Source organism: Ranitomeya imitator, chromosome 3, assembly GCF_032444005.1.
Source record: "Ranitomeya imitator isolate aRanImi1 chromosome 3, aRanImi1.pri, whole genome shotgun sequence".
NCBI classification, from domain to species: domain Eukaryota; kingdom Metazoa; phylum Chordata; class Amphibia; order Anura; family Dendrobatidae; genus Ranitomeya; species Ranitomeya imitator.
In genome coordinates this window covers 822292603-822314682 of record NC_091284.1, presented here as the reverse complement: position 1 = coordinate 822314682, position 22080 = coordinate 822292603, and the positions used below count along the sequence as shown (strand labels likewise).

Below are 22080 nucleotides of genomic sequence, written 5' to 3'. Positions count from 1 at the left end.
GCAGCTCAGGAATCCAGTCTGATATTACAGGCCTCACTGAAATTGACTTTTTTTTAAAAAATGTCTGCAAGGAATTAATAAATGCTATGGTGGCCCAGACAAACCTGTATACCCATCAATTATACACCCAAAATGCAACATCATCATATGCCAGATAGACCCCTGTAAATGCAGAAGAAATTATGAGATTTTGGGGCATTGTGCTGCACATGGCCATAGTCAGAAAACCAGAGATTCGGCAATACTGGAGAACTGATATATGCACTACAGTACACCAGTATTCCATAAGGCCATGAGAAGGACACAATTTTAAGCGATCCAACATTGTTTGCTTTGCAGTGATACTGCGCAGTGTTCTCCCCAACACTATCCCAACTTTGATCATCTATATAAAATTCGGCCGGGAGTTGGCCACTTCAGCAGAATATTGGCTGAGGCCTAAGACCCCCAAATGGACTTCACTATAGATGAATCTCTGGTTAATTTCAAAGTAAGAGGGCGATGTATGGAATTACACTGTACAAGTTGTGCGAGAGTACCTCAAGGTACACCCACAGATTCACGGTCTACAAGGGTAAGGAAACCAAGATTGGCCCCCTGAATATCCTCCTGACCTGGGAGTGAGTGGGAAAATTGTGTGGGAATTGCTGCACCCACTGCTGGATCAGGGTTATCACCGCTATACTTTTAAACCAGCAGCACACTTTTTAAGACCCTCTGCCAGAGGTACAGTCGCATGCAAGACCGTGTGAAAGCAGAAAGGACTCCCTAAGCGGCTAACTGCTCAGAAAGGGCGACAGCAGAGCCCAATGTAGCGACAACATGCTGGTATTCAAGTACAAGAACAAGAGGGAAGTTCTTATCTTTACCACCATACACCGTGATAACAGCTCCCATGTCACTGCCTGAGGTACCACACAACAAGTCCGAAAGCCAGATTGTATCTTGGATTATAATAAGTACATGGGGGGGTGCAGATCTCTCCGATCAGGTCCTCAAAACATACAGTGCCATGCGAAAACCTAAAGTATGGTACAAAAAATTGGCAATGCACATTGAAGATGGCACTGTACAATGCTTTTCTGCTGTTTCAATACGGAACCTTCCTTCAGTTTCAGGAGGTAGTCATCAAGGCCCTAATGTTTGGCACTCAGGAATGTGAGGGTCCCAGGATCACTTCTGAAACTGATAGTGCCTGTATCATCCCAGATCAACATTTTCCCCAAACAGCGAAGAAAGGATGATCACAAAAACCGTGCAGAGTATGCTCCAAGAGGGGAATCCGAAAAGACACAATTTACCATTGTGACACCTGCCCTGAGAAACCTGGTCTTAGCTTTAAGGATTGCTTCCAAGTGTACCACACGTTCACAAATTAATAACTCTTGGTTTTACCCTGTTGACACAACACATGTTTATAATCTGATGTACTCTGCAAGTACACATAACACCACATTTAAAATTCACACATCGGTAAAACCAAAACCATTATTAAAATTACTAGAATAATGCCTCTATATACATTTCTTGAGGGATGTAGTGTCCAAAAATGGGGTCACTTGTGGGGGATTTCCACTGTTGAGGCACATTAGGGGCTCTCCAAACACAACATGGTGCCGGCAGACCATACTATCAAAGTCTGTGCTCCAAAACGTCACTCATTCCACTCCGAGCCCTGCCGTGCGCCCAAACAGTAGTTTTCCACCACATATAGAGTATCTGTGTACTCAGTGGAAATTGCACAACAAATGTTTGGTCCAGTTTCTCTTGCCACACTTGTGAAAATGAAAAAACTTGGGGCTAAAGCAACATTTTTTGTTGGAAGAATCAAATGTTTTCATTTTTACAGTTCGAAGTTGTCAGATTCTGTGAAGCATCTGTGGGTTCAAGGTGCTGACCACACATCTAGATAAATTATTTTTTGTGGAAAAATGTGAGTTTTTATTTTAATGACTCAGTCTGCTAAAATTGTGTGAAGCACTTAGGGGTCCTTCAAGGTTCCTCCCCACACATCTAGATAAATTTTTTGAGGTGTCTAATTTTTAAAATGGCTTATTTTGGTGGGGTTTCTACTCTTTAGGCACATTATCGGCTCTCCAAAGGCGACATGGTGTCCGCTATCAATTTCAGACAATTTTGTGCTCCAAAAGTCAAATTGTGCTTACTCCCTTCTGAGCCCTGCTGTGCATCCAAACAGTAGCACATATGGGTATTGATGTACTCAAGAGAAATTGCAAAAAAAAAAAAGTTATGGTGCATTTCTCCTGTTATCCTTGTGAAAATACTAAATTTGGGGCTAAAGTAAAATTTTTGTGAAAAAAAAGTAAAATTTTCATTTTTTCCTTCCACATTACCTTAATTCATATGAAGCACTTGAAGGGTTACTAACCTTCTTAAATGTCGTTTTGAGCAGATTGAGGGGTTCAGTTTTTAGAATGGTGTCACTTTGGAGTATTTTATGTCATAAAGGCCCCATCTCAAAGTCAATTCGATTGGGAGGTGGTTCCTAAAAAGTGATTTTTGTAAATTTTGTTGGACAAATTAGAACATTTTGATCAACTTTTAACCCTTCTAACTTCCTAAAGAAAAAAATATGTTTAAAAAAATTATGTAGAGTAAAGTAGACATATGGGAAATGGCTTAAGGGCCTACAAATTAAAAATTTGGAGATTGAGAAATGTTCACCATATTTATATTTCCATAAATGAACATAAACAATATCATCCTAAATTTACCAAATAACATAAAGTACAATGTGCCACGAAAAAATAATCTCAGAATTATTGGGATACGTTGAAGTGTTCCAGTTATTAATCGGGGTCTTAGCCTTTGAAGCAGGGAGGTGATAATGAGTCAGGTCCAGGCTGCAGAAGGATCTCCTGAGATGGATGTGGGTGATATATTTGGATAGACCGGGTCCTCACCTATCCATTCACATGTCAAGGTGCCGGGTATCGGATGTCATTGCCCTTTTCATGAGAACAAAGGTGACGCTTTCCCATGGATCATACTCCTTCATCAGATCATTACCGTGCACCTATCTGTGAAACCTCTTAGGGCGTTCGGTTTCAAGAGCCGCCGTGTTTTGTAAGAAGATACAAGAGATGTCGCTCATTCCGAGACGGAACATTTGACATTCTCTTGACGGAGGGGATGGATGGATACTAAGCCTTACACTATTTAAAGGGCAACTCTCATTACTATGAAAAGTAAAATTTATGCAAAGACATTTCAGAAAATAAAAAGTTTTGTATTTTTACTCATTTGTTTCAGAAAACCCCTTTCCAAGTTACAGTTTGTTGAGAAAAAAAAAAACAACATAACTATTCTTTACTCATCCTCGACAGGTCCAGGTCAGAGTTTCATCAGTTTTTTTTTCACTGATGAGAAAAAAAAAAGTTTCTCCAGCTTCTTCTATCAGCCAGCAAAGACGGACAGCACACGGATCAAACTGCTGTCCGATTTTTTTCACAGTCCCATAAACTTGCACACTGGTGTAACTTGAAGCTCATGGGCCTCAATTAAAAGCTCCAACAGAGCCCCCAATTATTGCAAGTCTGTAATAGCACTGGTCTGTTCATGTAGGACAAAGGGACTTTTGGGGCCCCCTAAGCCCAGAGCTCGGGTGCGATTGCAACCCTTGCACCTAGTGTAGTTACGTCTCTGGACTTGCTTTGCTTATTTTGATCTGACACTTGGATCAATATCTGACCTCACAATGAAAAAAAGAAAAAATTGAATGGCATAAAGACAAAAAATATCGACTTACTGGTGGAGATGATGGTCTCTGAATCAACGACACCCTTCACGGTATATTCACGGTGGGTGGAGGTGCTTCCTGAAAAACACATGTGAAGTAATCCAGAAATAAGAAAAAAACAGCCGCACAACTAGAATCTTCCGTGAAATAAAAAACCTATTTCATTTGCACAATGTGGACAAGGTTAGAAGGGAGAATAGGACCATATAGGACACGTTGAAGCGTGCAAGACGCGAAACGGCCGTAGTCCTCTTTTGTTTTTTCTGCATGTTCTCCTAACGTCTCTCCCTTATAACCTTGTCCACATTGTGCAAATGAAATAAAGGACAAAGGTTTTTTATTTCACGGAAGATTCGAGTTGTGAGGCTGTTTTTTTTTCTTATTTCTCAATATCTGACTTGTCTCCGAGATTCTGCATGGACCACTCGGTAAGACGGCAAAATCTGATGTGAACAGCCCAGCTGTTAGTGTTAAAAGTTCGGGGTTCGTACGGCACAGTTAGTGTCTGGTGTTAAACGCTGGACATGGACTTCTCACGGTAGTCTGTTGCAGTGTTCGGAGTTCCATTGTTTTAAATGGAGTTCTGGTTCAGTTTTGATACCCAAACCAAACTTTGGACTAAAGTTCGGGTCGGGCACCCGAATTGGAACCTCTACGGGTCCGCTCATTCTAATCATGAACAATTTGTTTGAAAGCCTGAAGGAGAATCAGAATGTCCTGGAGAAAAATACTCTAATTATGGCTGCCCACCCATAAGATTTAATAGGGAATATCTTGTTACATGCCCATTAGACAGTGAAGTGGTGGAGGACATCAGCACCGGGGTCAAGGTAAGTATTTTGCACCCCTCACCCTGAATCCCTTCTATCAGTCCAGCGTTGAACCTCTTATCTTCCCAAGCATATTGTATTTTAAATCATAAATAACTTAAAAAAAAAAAAAAAGTTCTCACACCGCTAGTGGTGACGTCAGTGGGGTGAACGGAGTTCATCGGCTATGAACTCTGCTCACTTTATTCACGTCACTGCGAGACACTTATTCTGCGCTATTATTATTATTATACATTTTTTTATAGCGCCATTTATTCCATGGCGCTTTACATGTGAATACGCGGCAAATATAGACAAATACATTAAACATGAGCAGATAACAAGGCACACGAGTACATAAGGAGGGAGGACCCTGCCCGCGAGGGCTCACAGTCTGCAGGTGGTGGGTGAGGATACACTAGGAGAGGGAAGATATTCTGCGCTATCAAGTGCAGCTCAGTGTCTCTCCTTGATGCCAGGCTGAACACTCACATCATGCCAATGTTCAGCATGGCAAGGGACAAATGCACTGTCTTATCGTTGGACAGGTGAGGATTATGGTATTTTATTATTTTTTGTCTTTTACAGGGGACATGGGCATCAGCTTATTATCTTCTTGTCGGACAGATGAGTTTAACTTTGCTTTTTCATTTTTCATTTTTTAAAATAAATGAGTACAAAAGAGTTGAGGAATGACTATGGGATTAGTAATGGGGGCATCTTATAGACGCCTCTCCATTACTAACCCCTGGACTTGATGTCAACTGCCAATACAAAGATGACATAAACCCCAATACTATTACCCCACTTACCAGAAACCAGGCCAAGTGGGAAGAGCGGGGCTAAGTGCCAGAATTGGCGCATCTTATGGATGCACCATTTCTGATGCGGCTGAGAGCTGATGTTCTTAGTTTGGGAGGGGGCAATATGCATGGCCCCTTCCTAGCCTATTACCATCATCCCGAAGCTGTCTGCCTAGCCTTTGCTGGTTATTATATATAGAGAAGCACCACATCATGTTTTGGGGGGTCCTGTTGTGAATTCTGTGGCAGAGTTCACTCCTGTGGTCACAAGTGGTACTTCGGCTGATTCTCTCTGGGAGCTTCCGTTTGTGGAGGAAAGTGGTACTGCAGCTTCTGAGTTTCCTCCCTCAGGTGATCTGGTGAGGTCGTTAGCTGCTTCTCTACTTAACTCCACCTAATGCTTTGATCCATGCTTCCTGTCAATGTTCCAGTGTTGGACTTGTGTTTCTCTGGATCATTCCTGTGGCCTACTGCTCTGCATAGCTAAGTGCTTCTTTGCTATTTGTTGCTATTTTTTCTGTCCAGCTTGTCTATTTGTTTTGCTGGAAGCTCTGGGACGCAAGGGGTGTACCTCCGTGCCGTTAGTTCGGTACGGAGGGTCTTTTTGCCCCCTTTGCGTGGTTTTCTTTAGGGTTTTGTGTAGACCGCAAAGTTATCTTTCCTATCCTCGTTCTGTCTAGAATATCGGGCCTCACTTTGCTGAATCTATTTCATCCCTACGTTTGTCTTTTCATCTTACTCACAGTCATTATATGTGGGGGGCTGCCTTTCCTTTGGGGCATTTCTCTGAGGCAAGGTAGGCTTATTTTTCTATCTTCAGGCTAGTTAGTTTCTCAGGCTGTGCCGAGTTGCATAGGGAGCATTAGGCGCAATCCACAGCTGCCTCTAGTTGTGTTTGGAGAGGATTAGGAATTGCGGTCTACAGAGTTCCCACGTCTCAGAGCTCGTTCTGTTATTTTGGGTTGTTGTCAGATCACTGTGTGTGCTCTGATCGCTATGTACATTGTGTTCCTGAATTGCCTATCATAACAGTACAGGAAGCCAAAAGTACTAATGTTTCTCAATAGAGGGAAAAAAGAAGTTCTGAGACAATTTTTTTTTTTCCTTTGCACTGTGTTTTGTCTTTTTTTTCCCTAGACATTTGGGTGGTTCAGGACACAGGTGTGGACATGGATATTCAGGGTCTGTGCTCTTCAATGGATAATCTCGTTATAAATGTACAAAAGATTCAAGACTTGGTGGTTCAGAAGCCTATGTTAGCACCAAAAATTCCTATTCCTGATTTGTTTTTTGGTGATAGAGTCAAGTTTATGAATTTCAAAAATAATTGCAAACTGTTTTTGGCCTTGAAACCTCACTCCTCTGGTGACCCAGCTCAACAAGTGAGAATTATTATTTCTTTTTTGCGTGGTGACCCTCAAGACTGGGCATTTTCCCTTGCGCCGGGAGATCCTGCATTGGGTAATATTGATGCGTTTTTCCTGGCGCTCGGATTGCTGTACGATGAGCCTAATTCAGTGGATCAGGCAGAGAAAAATTTGCTGGCTTTGTGTCAGGGTCAGGATGAGATAGAGGTATACAGTCAGAAATTTAGAAAGTGGTCTGTACTCACTCAATGGAATGAAGCTGCGCTCGCAGCGATTTTCAGAAAGGGTCTCTCTGAAGCCCTTAAAGATGTCATGGTGGGATTTCCTATGCCTGATGGTCTGAATGAATCTATGTCTTTGGCCATTCAGATCGGTCGACGCTTGCGTGAGCGTAAAGCTGTGCACCATTTGGCAGTATTACCTGAGATTAAACCTAAGCCTATGCAGTGCGATAGGACTTTGTCCAGAGTTGAACGGCATGAACACAGACGTCTGAATGGTCTGTGTTTCTACTGTGGTGATTCCACTCATGCCATCTCTGATTGTCCTAAGCGCTCTAAGCGGTTCGCTAGGTCTGCCACCATTGGTACAGTACAGTCAAAATTTCTTCTGTCCGTTACCTTGATATGCTCTTTGTCATCATATTCTGTCATGGCGTTTGTGGATTCGGGCGCTGCCCTGAATTTGATGGACTTGGATTATGCTAAGCGTTGTGGGTTTTTCTTGGAGCAGTATACAATATAAAGTGACTAGCACACTCCAGGGTGTTGTGATGCAAAAAAGTGGGGATTTATTACATACAGTAAATCACAAACGTTTCGGTCGATACTGGACCTTCATCAGTGTGCTACAAAAAAGGAATTATATACAGAACAAAAAACAATAAATGTGTTGTACATATGAAAGACAAAAACAAAACAGAAACAAAAGTATATACATCACGGAGACACAGGTCATAAAATGAGGAGAGAGAACAATGACCCTGGAGGACATTCAACTTGCGTGGATACAGGTGTATATATATATATACATACATAATTCTTTAAATCATAGGCTGCAAGTTCTAACATGGAAAAGCCGTTGGTACGCTGAGGACATAGGTCCAAGAGGGAGTGTGAGAGGACTACTTTGTGGAACACGAGTGGTGAAGTGATATGCCGAGGGGAGAGTTGGTGTACAGTGAACACATACCTAGGTATAATTGTATACTTGTATGGCCCCAAAAACAATAGACTACTCGGATTTGCATCTAGAGATGAGAAAACGGGGTTACGGTCACAGACACTAATGGTGCCGAGTGTGTGTGGAGCTAAATAAGGCTACCTACCAATCAGACATGCTGGAAAAAAACCCCACCCCAAAAACATGATAAAATCTATTCCCAAATCACAACTAAACAGGGTATCAAAAATAGTCTCAGACCCTGCCACCAAAGACCTTAGAACAACTGAGATGAGGTCAAAATTCCGTGAAAGGGGTTATCCACCACGTATCCTTGATACCGCCCAGGCCAACAGTACTACCAGAGACAGGATATCCGCTACGTCACGGATCCCATTTGTACACCAGTACCATCCTGCAGCTTATAAACTACACAGAACCATTCGCCAACATTGGCATATTCTTCAAGAAGCATACCCCACGATCCAAGAATTTCAACATCCTTTTCTCCCATGCTTTAAAAGACCGCGTAATATCAAGGATAACCTAGTCCGTGCAGACATTGGCCCCACACACTCTGGCCCAACTCAGCGTTTTCTAGCCAACCCCAAAACGGGTACCTTCCCGTGCCTGAGTTGCAATCAGTGCAACAACGTACTGCGGGGCAATACCATACATCACCCACACCCTCTTGGACCTATGTCCTCAGCGTACCAACGGCTTTTCCATGTTAGAACTTGCAGCCTATGATTTAAAGAATTATGTATGTATATATATATATACACCTGTATCCACGCAAGTTGAATGTCCTCCAGGGTCATTGTTCTCTCTCCTCATTTTATGACCTGTGTCTCCGTGATGTATATACTTTTGTTTCTGTTTTGTTTTTGTCTTTCATATGTACAACACATTTATTGTTTTTTGTTCTGTATATAATTCCTTTTTTGTAGCACACTGATGAAGGTCCAGTATCGACCGAAACGTTTGTGATTTACTGTATGTAATAAATCCCCACTTTTTTGCATCACAACACCCTGGAGTGTGCTAGTCACTTTATATTGTATACGTTCAGGTTTGGGCACCTATGACTGTGCACCTCCCCTATTTAGGCTGTGCTTAGCATCTTCTATATCACAGTTTCTTGGAGCAGTGTCCTATTCCATTAAGAGGAATTGATGCTACACCTTTGGCCAAGAATAAGCCTCAGTACTGGACCCAGCTGACCATGTGCATGGCTCCTGCACATCAGGAGGATATTCGCTTTCTGGTGTTGCATAATCTGCATGATGTGGTCGTGTTGGGGTTGCCATGGCTACAAGTCCATAATCCAGTATTAGATTGGAAATCCATGTCGGTGTCCAGCTGGGGTTGTCAGGGGGTACATGGTGATGTTCCATTTCTGTCAATTTCGTCATCCACCCCTTCTGAGGTCCCAGAGTTCTTGTCTGATTACCGGGATGTATTTGATGAGCCCAAGTCCGATACCCTACCTCCGCATAGGGATTGTGATTGTGCTATCGATTTGATTCCTGGTAGTAAATTCCCAAAAGGTCGATTGTTTAATTTATCCGTACCTGAGCACACCGCTATGCGCAGTTATGTGAAGGAATCCCTGGAGAAGGGGCATATTCGCCCGTCATCGTCGCCATTAGGAGCAGGGTTCTTTTTTGTAGCCAAGAAGGATGGTTCGCTGAGACCTTGTATAGATTACCGCCTTCTTAATAAGATCACGGTTAAATTTCAGTACCCCTTGCCATTGTTATCTGACTTGTTTGCTCGGATTAAGGGGGCTAGTTGGTTCACTAAGATAGATCTTCGTGGTGCGTATAATCTGGTGCGAATTAAGCAAGGCGATGAATGGAAAACTGCATTTAATACGCCCGAGGGTCATTTTGAGTATCTAGTGATGCCGTTCGGACTTGCCAATGCTCCATCAGTGTTTCAGTCCTTTATGCATGACATCTTCCGAGAGTACCTGGATAAATTCCTGATTGTGTACTTGGATGACATTTTGATCTTCTCGGATGATTGGGAGTCTCATGTGAAACAGGTCAGAACGGTTTTTCAGGTCCTGCGTGCTAATTCTTTGTTTGTGAAGGGATCAAAGTGTCTCTTTGGTGTGCAGAAGGTTTCATTTTTGGGGTTCATCTTTTCCCCTTCTACTATCGAGATGGATCCTGTTAAGGTCCAGGCCATCCATGATTGGACTCAGCCGACATCTCTGAAAAGTCTGCAAAAGTTCCTGGGCTTTGCTAATTTTTATCGTCGCTTCATCTGCAATTTCTCTAGTATTGCTAAACCATTGACCGATTTGACCAAGGAGGGTGCTGATTTGGTCAATTGGTCTTCTGCTGCTGTGGAAGCTTTTCAAGAGTTGAAGCGTCGTTTTTCTTCTGCCCCTGTGTTGTGTCAACCAGATGTTTCTCTTCCTTTCCAGGTCGAGGTTGATGCTTCTGAGATTGGAGCAGGGGCTGTTTTGTCGCAGAGAGGTTCTGATTGCTCAGTGATGAAACCATGCGCTTTCTTTTCCAGGAAGTTTTCGCCTGCTGAGCGAAATTATGATGTGGGCAACCGAGAGTTGCTGGCCATGAAGTGGGCATTCGAGGAGTGGCGTCATTGGCTTGAAGGAGCTAAGCATCGCGTGGTGGTATTGACTGATCATAAGAACTTGACTTATCTCGAGTCTGCCAAGCGCTTGAATCCTAGACAAGCTCGTTGGTCGTTGTTTTTTGCCCGTTTTGACTTTGTGATTTCGTACCTTCCGGGCTCTAAAAATGTGAAGGCGGATGCTCTGTCTAGGAGTTTTGTGCCCGACTCTCCGGGTTTATCTGAGCCGGCGGGTATCCTCAAGGAAGGAGTAATTGTGTCTGCCATCTCCCCTGATTTGCGGCGGGTGCTGCAAAAATTTCAGGCTAATAAACCTGATCGTTGCCCAGCGGAGAAACTGTTTGTCCCTGATAGGTGGACGAATAGAGTTATCTCTGAACTTCATTGTTCGGTGTTGGCTGGTCATCCTGGAATCTTTGGTACCAGAGAGTTAGTGGCTAGATCCTTTTGGTGGCCGTCTCTGTCGCGGGATGTGCGTACTTTTGTGCAGTCCTGTGGGATTTGTGCTCGGGCTAAGCCCTGCTGTTCTCGTGACAGTGGGTTGCTTTTGCCCTTGCTGGTCCCGAAGAGGCCTTGGACACATATCTCTATGGATTTTATTTCTGACCTTCCCGTTTCTCAAAAGATGTCAGTCATTTGGGTGGTCTGTGATCGCTTTTCTAAGATGGTCCATCTGGTACCCTTGTCTAAATTGCCTTCCTCCTCTGATTTGGTGCCTTTGTTCTTCCAGCATGTGGTTCGTTTACATGGCATTCCAGAGAATATTGTTTCTGACAGAGGTTCCCAGTTTGTTTCGAGGTTTTGGCGAGCCTTTTGTGGTAGGTTGGGCATTGACTTGTCTTTTTCCTCGGCTTTCCATCCTCAGACTAATGGCCAGACCGAACTAACCAATCAGACCTTGGAAACATATCTGAGATGCTTTGTTTCTGCTGATCAGGATGACTGGGTGTCCTTTTTGCCTTTGGCTGAGTTCGCCGTTAATAATCGGGCCAGCTCGGCTACCCTGGTTTCACCGTTTTTCTGCAATTCTGGGTTCCATCCTCGTTTCTCTTCAGGGCAGGTTGAGTCTTTGGACTGTCCTGGTGTAGATACTGTGGTGGACAGGTTGCAGCAGATTTGGACTCAGGTAGTGGACAATTTGACCTTGTCCCAGGAGAAGGCTCAACTTTTCGCTAATCGCAGACGCCGTGTAGGTCCCCGACTTCGTGTTGGGGATCTGGTTTGGTTATCTTCTCGTCATATTCCTATGAAGGTTTCCTCTCCTAAGTTTAAACCTGGTTTTATTGGTCCGTATAGGATTTCTGAGGTTCTTAATCCTGTGTCTTTTCGTCTGACCCTCCCAGATTCTTTTTCCATACATAACGTATTCCATAGGTCATTGTTGCGGAGATACGTGGCACCTATGGTTCCATCTGTTGAGCCTCCTGCCCCGGTTTTGGTTGAGGGGGAATTGGAGTATATTGTGGAGAAGATTTTGGATTCTCGTGTTTCAAGACGGAAACTCCAGTATCTGGTTAAATGGAAGGGTTATGCTCAGGAAGATAATTCCTGGGTTTTTGCCTCTGATGTCCATGCTCCCGATCTTGTTCGTGCCTTTCATGTGGCTCATCCTGGTCAGCCTGGGGGCTCTGGTGAGGGTTCGGTGACCCCTCCTCAAGGGGGGGGGGTACTGTTGTGAATTCTGTGGCAGAGTTCACTCCTGTGGTCACAAGTGGTACTTCGGCTGATTCTCTCGGAGCTTCCGTTTGTGGAGGAAAGTGGTACTGCAGCTTCTGAGTTTCCTCCCTCAGGTGATCTGGTGAGGTCGTTAGCTGCTTCTCTACTTAACTCCACCTAATGCTTTGATCCATGCTTCCTGTCAATGTTCCAGTGTTGGACTTGTGTTTCTCTGGATCATTCCTGTGGCCTGCTGCTCTGCATAGCTAAGTGCTTCTTTGCTATTTGTTGCTATTTTTTCTGTCCAGCTTGTCTATTTGTTTTGCTGGAAGCTCTGGGACGCAAGGGGTGTACCTCCGTGCCGTTAGTTCGGTACGGAGGGTCTTTTTGCCCCCTTTGCGTGGTTTTCTTTAGGGTTTTGTGTAGACCGCAAAGTTATCTTTCCTATCCTCGTTCTGTCTAGAATATCGGGCCTCACTTTGCTGAATCTATTTCATCCCTACGTTTGTCTTTTCATCTTACGCACAGTCATTATATGTGGGGGGCTGCCTTTCCTTTGGGGTATTTCTCTTAGGCAAGGTAGGCTTATTTTTCTATCTTCAGGCTAGTTAGTTTCTCAGGCTGTGCCGAGTTGCATAGGGATCGTTAGGCGCAATCCACAGCTGCCTCTAGTTGTGTTTGGAGAGGATCAGGAATTGCGGTCTGCAGAGTTCCCACGTCTCAGAGCTCGTTCTGTTATTTTGGGTTGTTGTCAGATCACTGTGTGTGCTCTGATCGCTATGTACATTGTGTTCCTGAATTGCCTATCATAACAGGGTCCCCCCATTTTACTAACCAGTATAGGCTAAGCATACAGTTGTGAGTTGATATTAATAGCCTGAGAAGCTCCTTGTTTATTACCCCTTCCCAGGCTATAAACATCAGCCTCCAGCTGTCTGCTATCCCTCAGCTGGTTATTAAAATTTTGGGGGACCCCATGTAATTTCTTTCTTTAAGTCATTTATTTATTAGTTAAATCCATGAACATTAAACTACACATGCACTACACTAATGTCACTGACATCTTTCTACCTATCCTATTCTGATGGGTAACAAAGTGAATTTACTGTACTTGACTGATGAAATGTCAGGTTTTCTAACAGATGGGTGCGTAAAAATCGGACAGCACATGCATGGTCCGTGTGCCGTGCGATTTTTTTTTTCACACTCATTGACTTGCATTGGCTTTTTTTCTTTTTTTTTTTTTTAACAAAGAACTCCTTTAAATTCGGGACACCTTACCAAACAGGTCTCTGTCTCTTCTCTCACAAAACTTCAAGTAAGAGAAGAGGTAAAGAGCTCTGCGGGAAAGCAGAGTGCAGCGCTGACTTAATACATTAACTGCTCAGCTCCTGTCCTCTCAGTCGCTGCCGATGCAGAGCACAGCAGCCGATGACAAAATCATCTTGAGTGTGGCGCTCTGCATAGAAACTGGTGGCAGCGACTGAGATGAAAAGGAAGTGGCGGCTGGCTGCTTTAGCTAGCCACGGGGTGGGCATGCGATCCACCTTTACGCCACTCCAAGAAGAAGCTGCACCGCTCTCCAGTGGATGTTACTGGTTCTCCTGGATCATTTGACAGTGGGGGGCTGATGGATTCTGCGCTCCCCTAAGATAATATCCAATAAGAAGATGAAATGGACATTTCTAGTATATGAGATGGAGGAAGAGGCAGATATCTATTATGGTTCTTAACGCACGCGCTCCGCATCCTATTATGTTTGACGCAACTTTCTCTAGCGCTCTATATTGGACCACGAATAATAAACTAATTTTGCTGTGGACCACCTATTTCCAGCCTGGAAAGTATTATGCCATAAAACCAGGACCCAATGGCCCGGGATATGGATAGGCAGATGGATCTCGCTTTACTCCGCTCCCCATGCGGGAACTTTTCCAGTTCATGAAATCGAGTCTATGAATTCATTTCCAGCCAATATCCAACAGGTGTGAGTGCGGGAAAAGTGCATCTGGCTGCAGCTCATACGTCACATAGCAGTCTAATCAAAACTTTCATCTGTCACGAACGCTCACAACTAAAGCTGATTAACCCCTCAAGGGCTGGATGTTGCACAGCTGGTACCCGGCACAATTTATATTAGCGCCGTATCTTGAATCTGTGTTTTAACAACGGATTGCTGGTCAAATTATGACATCTCACAAGAACCTGTCATTTGCCATAAATATGTACTTTTTTAACTTGTGTAAATGCCGCTGTTCTCCTGAATCCGGCGATGTTTTTCTTTTGTTCCTGCGCCTCTCCGTTCATGAGATATCGGCCTCTCTTCTCTGTATGTAAATCTGGTGTTTTTATCAAAGTGGGCGTGTTCTTCTACTCTTCATTTTCTTCAGGACCACACCCCTTAGCTAACAAGACTTGATTTACATACAGGGAAGAGAAGGCCTTATCTCAGGAATGGAGAGGCACATAAACAAAAGGAAAACATCTCCAGATTCAGGAGAACAGCGGGAATGACAACAGGTAAAATAATTATGCATTTATAGCACATGACAGGCCCTCCTTAAAGGAGAAAAAAATTACCTGACTGCAACCTGTTCAGCCTTGCTACATCTAAAACACAATTCCCTTGCATTGGCCGAATGCATGAATGGCAAACCATGTCATTTACAGACATGTCCAGCCCGCTGGGACTTCTTGGGCCAGGACACAACTCTACGACATCCACAGGGATGAGGTAATCTCTTTAAAATGAGGCTTTGACTTTAGAACCCCTTTAGCTATGCCACGTCCCCATTACTAGTGGGGTAAACCTGCAGTAAGAAAACCACCACATCCCATGTGGTCAGGCACTGGATTTAATGGATATGCTGGGTCCTCCAGATTACCGATCCTTGCCTTGACTCACCTGTTATGACTGATGGAGGAGGTCAAATTAAAGCCACTTGATCGCATGTACAACATTCACGTTTGGAGTATGGCCCAAACTTGACAGCCCTATAGGGATATTGGACCCATGGCCCGGGAAATTAAATATCTCACAGCATGCTCTATGCAATTGCCTCTGTATTGTAAGCAATTGCCTTAATATTCAAGCTAATTTGGAATGACCATTTCATCTTTTCTACATCTCTCTGGTGCAAAGGTATCCTCTGTTCTAAGGCGTGCCATTTGCCTGTCAAGTTAATTAATTGCTGCCAGTTTTTGCATGCGACGGGCACGGCAAATATCATTAGCGGCCTTTCATAAACTGTGTGCAGTGGCTTAAAGGGAGCCGGCGGGAATAACAGTGAATTCCTGAACAAGATCCTTTATGAAAACGTGTAAAGACAACCATAATCACGCCGATCCGTCTAACAAGACGACGCAAATTAGAAAGTAAAGATGGAAAAGGTTATTTTTTTTTCTTTTTTCGCCTCCCAGATATGTTCCAATAATTAGGTGCATGAGTGATGCCCGATTGTTCGCTGCCAATGTTTTCAAAACCGTAACATTTGTCTATACGGCCGGCTCACAATGCAGTGGCGGGGCAGCTTTGTGCAGAGTTGATCGCCCGTATCATTCTGCTTAATGCTTATCCACAGCTGAATTCCTCCCTCAGAATGAAGCGTCTTTTGTACCCATTGAGGCTGAATGAGAGGCTCGCAAATAACATCACCCCTCCAACAATACAAGGTCCCTCCCCGACCCTCCGAGGGCATGAAGAAAAGTTCAGCAAAAATGCAAGAATGTAAAAAGTTCCCTACCCCATAAAATGAAGAGAGACCACAACTTGTTGACATTAACACCTTTAAATGAATTGTTACATAGAATCAATCATATTAAAAATGTTTAATTATTTCTTTTTACGTTTAAAAAAAAAAAAAAAAAAGTTTTCAACATGGGACAAAAAGTTTTGGGATTTGGCCACTGATCTCCTCTATCAATACCGAGCAATCCGAACTTGTCTGATGAGCACTGGCATAAGGCCGTGTTCAGATGGACGTGTTTTATGGCCGTATACAAATTAAAATAATAGATATTCATAGAGAACGGCAAATGTCTCAGATTTAGTTCTGTACCTCTATATAGACGCTGAAATAAAGCAGAGCGGTATTATAACACTCACTTGTGGCTGTTCGGTAGAAGTTACAAGCGTCTGAGGATCAGTATATTGATATTCTGCTGACCCTGTTCAATGGGCACCACGTAAGGCAGCTGGGACAACCGATTAGATGCATTGTGAACATAGGGCACACGTGGTCTTCGTGGCCTCCGCTACAACCTCTAGTCTTGGGGCAAGTAACTTGGGTAAAGTCATATATTGTGATACTGACATACTCCGGTGACACTACTTTGTGGGCACTTCTGGGTCCCAAACGGTGAAAGCAGTCAGCCTGCACAAACAGTGAAAGCAGTCAGCCAGCACAAACGGTGAAAGCAGTCAGCCAGCACAAACTGTGAACGCAGTCAGCCAGCACAAATGGTGAATGCAGTCAGCCAGCACAAATGGTGAATGCAGTCAGCCTGCTCAAACAGTGAATACAGTCAGCCAGCACAAATGGTGAATGCAGTCAGCCTGCTCAAACAGTGAATACAGTCAGCCAGCACAAATGGTGAATGCAGTCAGCGTGTACACACGGTGAAAGCAGTCAGCCTGCACAAACAATGAATGCAGTCAGCCAGCACAATCGGTGAACGCAGTCAGCTAGCACAAACGGTGAATGCAGTCAGCCTGCACAAACAGTGAACACAGTCAGCCAGCACAAACAGTGAATACAGTCAGCCAGCACAAATGGTGAATGCAGTCAGCCTGCACACACGGTGAAAGCAGTCAGCCAGCACAAACAATGAATGCAGTCAGCCTGCACAAACGGTAAATGCAGTCAGCCTGCACAAACAGTGAATACAGTCAGCCAGCACAAATGGTGAATGCAGTCAGCCAGCACAAATGGTGAATGCAGTCAGCCTGCTCAAACAGTGAATACAGTCAGCCAGCAGAAATGGTGAATGCAGTCAGCCTGCTCAAACAGTGAATACAGTCAGTTAGCACAAATGGTGAATGCAGTCAGCCTGTACACACGGTGAAAGCAGTCAGCCTGCACAAACAATGAATGCAGTCAGCCAGCACAATCGGTGAACGCAGTCAGCCAGCACAAACGGTGAATGCAGTCAGCCTGCACAAACAGTGAACACAGTCAGCCAGCACAAACAGTGAATACAGTCAGCCAGCACAAAAGGTGAACTCAGTCAGCCAGCACAAACAGTGAATGCAGACAGCCAACATAAACAATGAATGCAGTCAGCCAGAACAAACAGTGAATGCAGTCAGCCTGCACAAACAGTGAATACAGTCAGCCAACACAAACAATGAATGCAGTCAGCCAGCACAAGCAGTGAATACAGTCAGCCAACACAAACAATGAATGCAGTCAGCCTGCACAAACGGTGAACGCAGTCAGCCTGCACAAACGGTGAACGCAGTCAGCCTGCACAAACAGTGAATACAGTCAGCCACCACAAACAGTGAATGCAGACAGCCAACACAAACAATGAATGCAGTCAGCCAGCACAAACAGTGAATGCAGTCAGCCTGCACAAACAGTGAATACTGTTGTGAATTCCGTTCTTGGGCTCCCTCCGGTGGTTGTAAATGGCACTTTTGTGAGTTCTGCCCTTGGGCTCCCTCTGGTGATTTTGAGTGGAACTGCTGCTCCTTGGGTTTAGCTTTAGCAGCTGCTTTCACTAATCGTCTCTCCTGGCTCTGCTATTTAACCTGGCTCTAGTCTTCAGCCTATGCCACTTGTCAATGTTCTCTGGCTGGATTCACATCTCTGCTTGGATTCTCCTGGTTTCCTGACCAGTTCTGCTAAGATAAGTTCTGGCTTTGCTCATTTCAGTCCACATGTTGTGGACTTATTGTTCTGTGCATTCTATTTTTGTCCAGCTTGTCATTATGGATTTTTTCTGTTAGCTGGAAGCTCTGGGAAGCAGATTTACCCTCCACACCTTTAGTCAGGTGTGGAGATTTTGTAAACTCTGTGTGGATTGTTTTGTAGTATTTATACTGACCGCACAGTATCCTTTCCTGTCCTATCTATCAAGCTAGACTGGCCTCCTATGCTAAAATCTGATTTCATCTCTGCGTATGTTATTTTCCCCTCCTCTCACCGCCAATATTTGTGGGGGGGGCTATCTTTCCTTTGGGGATTTTCTCTGAGGCAAGATAGGTTTCCTGTTTCCATCTTTAGGGGAAGTTATTATTATTATTATTATTATACATTTTTATAGCGCCATTTATTCCATGGCGCTTTACATGTGAATACGGGGCAAATATAGACAAATACATTAAACAAGTTAGATCTTAGGCTGTGCCGAGGGGTCTAGGGAGCGTCAGGTACCCCCCCACGGCTATTTCTAGTTGCGCTGCTAGGTTCAGGGTCTGCGGTCAGTACAGATACCACCTCCTTCAGAGCTTGTCTCATGTTGTTCCTAAACCACCAGATCATAACAGAATACAGTCAGCCAACACAAACAGTGAATACAGTCAGCCAACAGAAACAATGAATGCAGTCAGCCTGCACAATCGGTGAACGCAGTCAGCCAGCACAAACAATGAATGCAGTCAGCCTGTACAAACGGTGAACGCAGTCAGCCAGCACAAACAGTGAATACAGTCAACCATCACAAACAATGAATGCAGTCAGCCAGCACAAACGGTGAAAGCAGTCAGCCTGCACAAACAGTGAATACAGTCAGCCAACACAAACAATGAATGCAGTCAGCCTGCACAAACAGTGAATGCAGTCAGCCTGCACAAACGGTGAACGCAGTCAGCCTGCACAAACAGTGAATGCAGACAGCCAACACAAACAATGAATGCAGTCAGCCTGCACAAACAGTGAATACAGTCAGCCAACACAAACAATGAATGCAATCAGCCTGCACAAACAGTGAATACAGTCAGCCAACACAAACAATGAATGCAGTCAGCCAGCACAAACAGTGAATGCAGTCAGCCTGCACAAACGGTGAACGCAGTCAGCCAGCACAAGTGGTGAACACAGTCAGCCAGCACAAGCGATGAAAGCAGTCAGACTGCACAAACAATGAATGCAGTCAGCCAACACAAACAATGAATGCAGTAAGCCTGCACAGTGAACGCAGTCGGCCTGCACAAATGGTGAACGCAGTCAGCCAGCACAAGTGGTGAACACAGTCAGCCAGCACAAGCGGTGAAAGCAGTCAGACTGCGCAAACAATGAATGCAGACAGCCAACATAAACAATGAATGCAGTCAGCCTGCACAAACAGTGAATGCAGTCAGCCTGCACAAACAGTGAATGCAGTCAGCCTGCACAAATGGTGAATACAGTCAGCCAGCACAAATGGTGAATGCAGTCAGCCAGCACAAATGGTGAATGCAGTCAGCCTGCTCAAACAGTGAATACAGTCAGCCAGCAGAAATGGTGAATGCAGTCAGCCTGCTCAAACAGTGAATACAGTCAGTCAGCACAAATGGTGAATGCAGTCAGCCTGTACACACGGTGAAAGCAGTCAGCCTGCACAAACAATGAATGCAGTCAGCCAGCACAATCGGTGAACGCAGTCAGCCAGCACAAACGGTGAATGCAGTCAGCCTGCACAAACAGTGAACACAGTCAGCCAGCACAAACAGTGAATACAGTCAGCCAGCACAAAAGGTGAACACAGTCAGCCAGCACAAACAGTGAATGCAGACAGCCAACATAAACAATGAATGCAGTCAGCCAGAACAAACAGTGAATGCAGTCAGCCTGCACAAACAGTGAATACAGTCAGCCAACACAAACAATGAATGCAGTCAGCCAGCACAAGCAGTGAATACAGTCAGCCAACACAAACAATGAATGCAGTCAGCCTGCACAAACGGTGAACGCAGTCAGCCTGCACAAACGGTGAACGCAGTCAGCCTGCACAAACAGTGAATACAGTCAGCCACCACAAACAGTGAATGCAGACAGCCAACACAAACAATGAATGCAGTCAGCCAGCACAAACAGTGAATGCAGTCAGCCTGCACAAACAGTGAATACTGTTGTGAATTCCGTTCTTGGGCTCCCTCCGGTGGTTGTAAATGGCACTTTTGTGAGTTCTGCCCTTGGGCTCCCTCTGGTGATTTTGAGTGGAACTGCTGCTCCTTGGGTTTAGCTTTAGCAGCTGCTTTCACTAATCGTCTCTCCTGGCTCTGCTATTTAACCTGGCTCTAGTCTTCAGCCTATGCCACTTGTCAATGTTCTCTGGCTGGATTCACATCTCTGCTTGGATTCTCCTGGTTTCCTGACCAGTTCTGCTAAGATAAGTTCTGGCTTTGCTCATTTCAGTCCACATGTTGTGGACTTATTGTTCTGTGCATTCTATTTTTGTCCAGCTTGTCATTATGGATTTTTTCTGTTAGCTGGAAGCTCTGGGAAGCAGATTTACCCTCCACACCTTTAGTCAGGTGTGGAGATTTTGTAAACTCTGTGTGGATTGTTTTGTAGTATTTATACTGACCGCACAGTATCCTTTCCTGTCCTATCTATCAAGCTAGACTGGCCTCCTATGCTAAAATCTGATTTCATCTCTGCGTATGTTATTTTCCCCTCCTCTCACCGCCAATATTTGTGGGGGGGGCTATCTTTCCTTTGGGGATTTTCTCTGAGGCAAGATAGGTTTCCTGTTTCCATCTTTAGGGGAAGTTATTATTATTATTATTATTATACATTTTTATAGCGCCATTTATTCCATGGCGCTTTACATGTGAATACGGGGCAAATATAGACAAATACATTAAACAAGTTAGATCTTAGGCTGTGCCGAGGGGTCTAGGGAGCGTCAGGTACCCCCCCACGGCTATTTCTAGTTGCGCTGCTAGGTTCAGGGTCTGCGGTCAGTACAGATACCACCTCCTTCAGAGCTTGTCTCATGTTGTTCCTAAACCACCAGATCATAACAGAATACAGTCAGCCAACACAAACAGTGAATACAGTCAGCCAACAGAAACAATGAATGCAGTCAGCCTGCACAATCGGTGAACGCAGTCAGCCAGCACAAACAATGAATGCAGTCAGCCTGCACAAACGGTGAACGCAGTCAGCCAGCACAAACAGTGAATACAGTCAACCATCACAAACAATGAATGCAGTCAGCCAGCACAAACGGTGAAAGCAGTCAGCCTGCACAAACAGTGAATACAGTCAGCCAACACAAACAATGAATGCAGTCAGCCTGCACAAACAGTGAATGCAGTCAGCCTGCACAAACGGTGAACGCAGTCAGCCTGCACAAACAGTGAATGCAGACAGCCAACACAAACAATGAATGCAGTCAGCCTGCACAAACAGTGAATACAGTCAGCCAACACAAACAATGAATGCAATCAGCCTGCACAAACAGTGAATACAGTCAGCCAACACAAACAATGAATGCAGTCAGCCAGCACAAACAGTGAATGCAGTCAGCCTGCACAAACGGTGAACGCAGTCAGCCAGCACAAGTGGTGAACACAGTCAGCCAGCACAAGCGATGAAAGCAGTCAGACTGCACAAACAATGAATGCAGTCAGCCAACACAAACAATGAATGCAGTAAGCCTGCACAGTGAACGCAGTCGGCCTGCACAAATGGTGAACGCAGTCAGCCAGCACAAGTGGTGAACACAGCCAGCACAAGCGGTGAAAGCAGTCAGACTGCGCAAACAATGAATGCAGACAGCCAACATAAACAATGAATGCAGTCAGCCTGCACAAACAGTGAATGCAGTCAGCCTGCACAAACAGTGAATGCAGTCAGCCTGCACAAATGGTGAACACAGTCAGCCAGCACAAACAGTGAATGCAATCAGCCAGCACAAATGGTGAACACAGTCAGCCAGCACAAACAATGAACGCAGTCAGCCTGCACAAACAGTAAACACAGTCA

The 22080-nt window shown here is 44.5% G+C and overlaps 1 protein-coding gene across 2 annotated transcripts in view; it reads right to left on the bottom strand.

Moving 5' to 3' along the window:
- The window catches only part of WNT11 (Wnt family member 11), a 147830-nt gene that overhangs the window by 85942 nt on the left and 39808 nt on the right, over nucleotides 1-22080 (bottom strand). The window contains exon 2 of one of the 2 annotated variants that reach the window (XM_069759388.1): nucleotides 3770-3838. The exons of the other annotated variant lie outside the window; for it this stretch is intronic. The gene's annotated coding sequence lies outside the window, so the exon portion shown is untranslated. The remainder of the gene's footprint in view (nucleotides 1-3769; nucleotides 3839-22080) is intronic. 2 annotated transcript variants of the gene reach the window in all.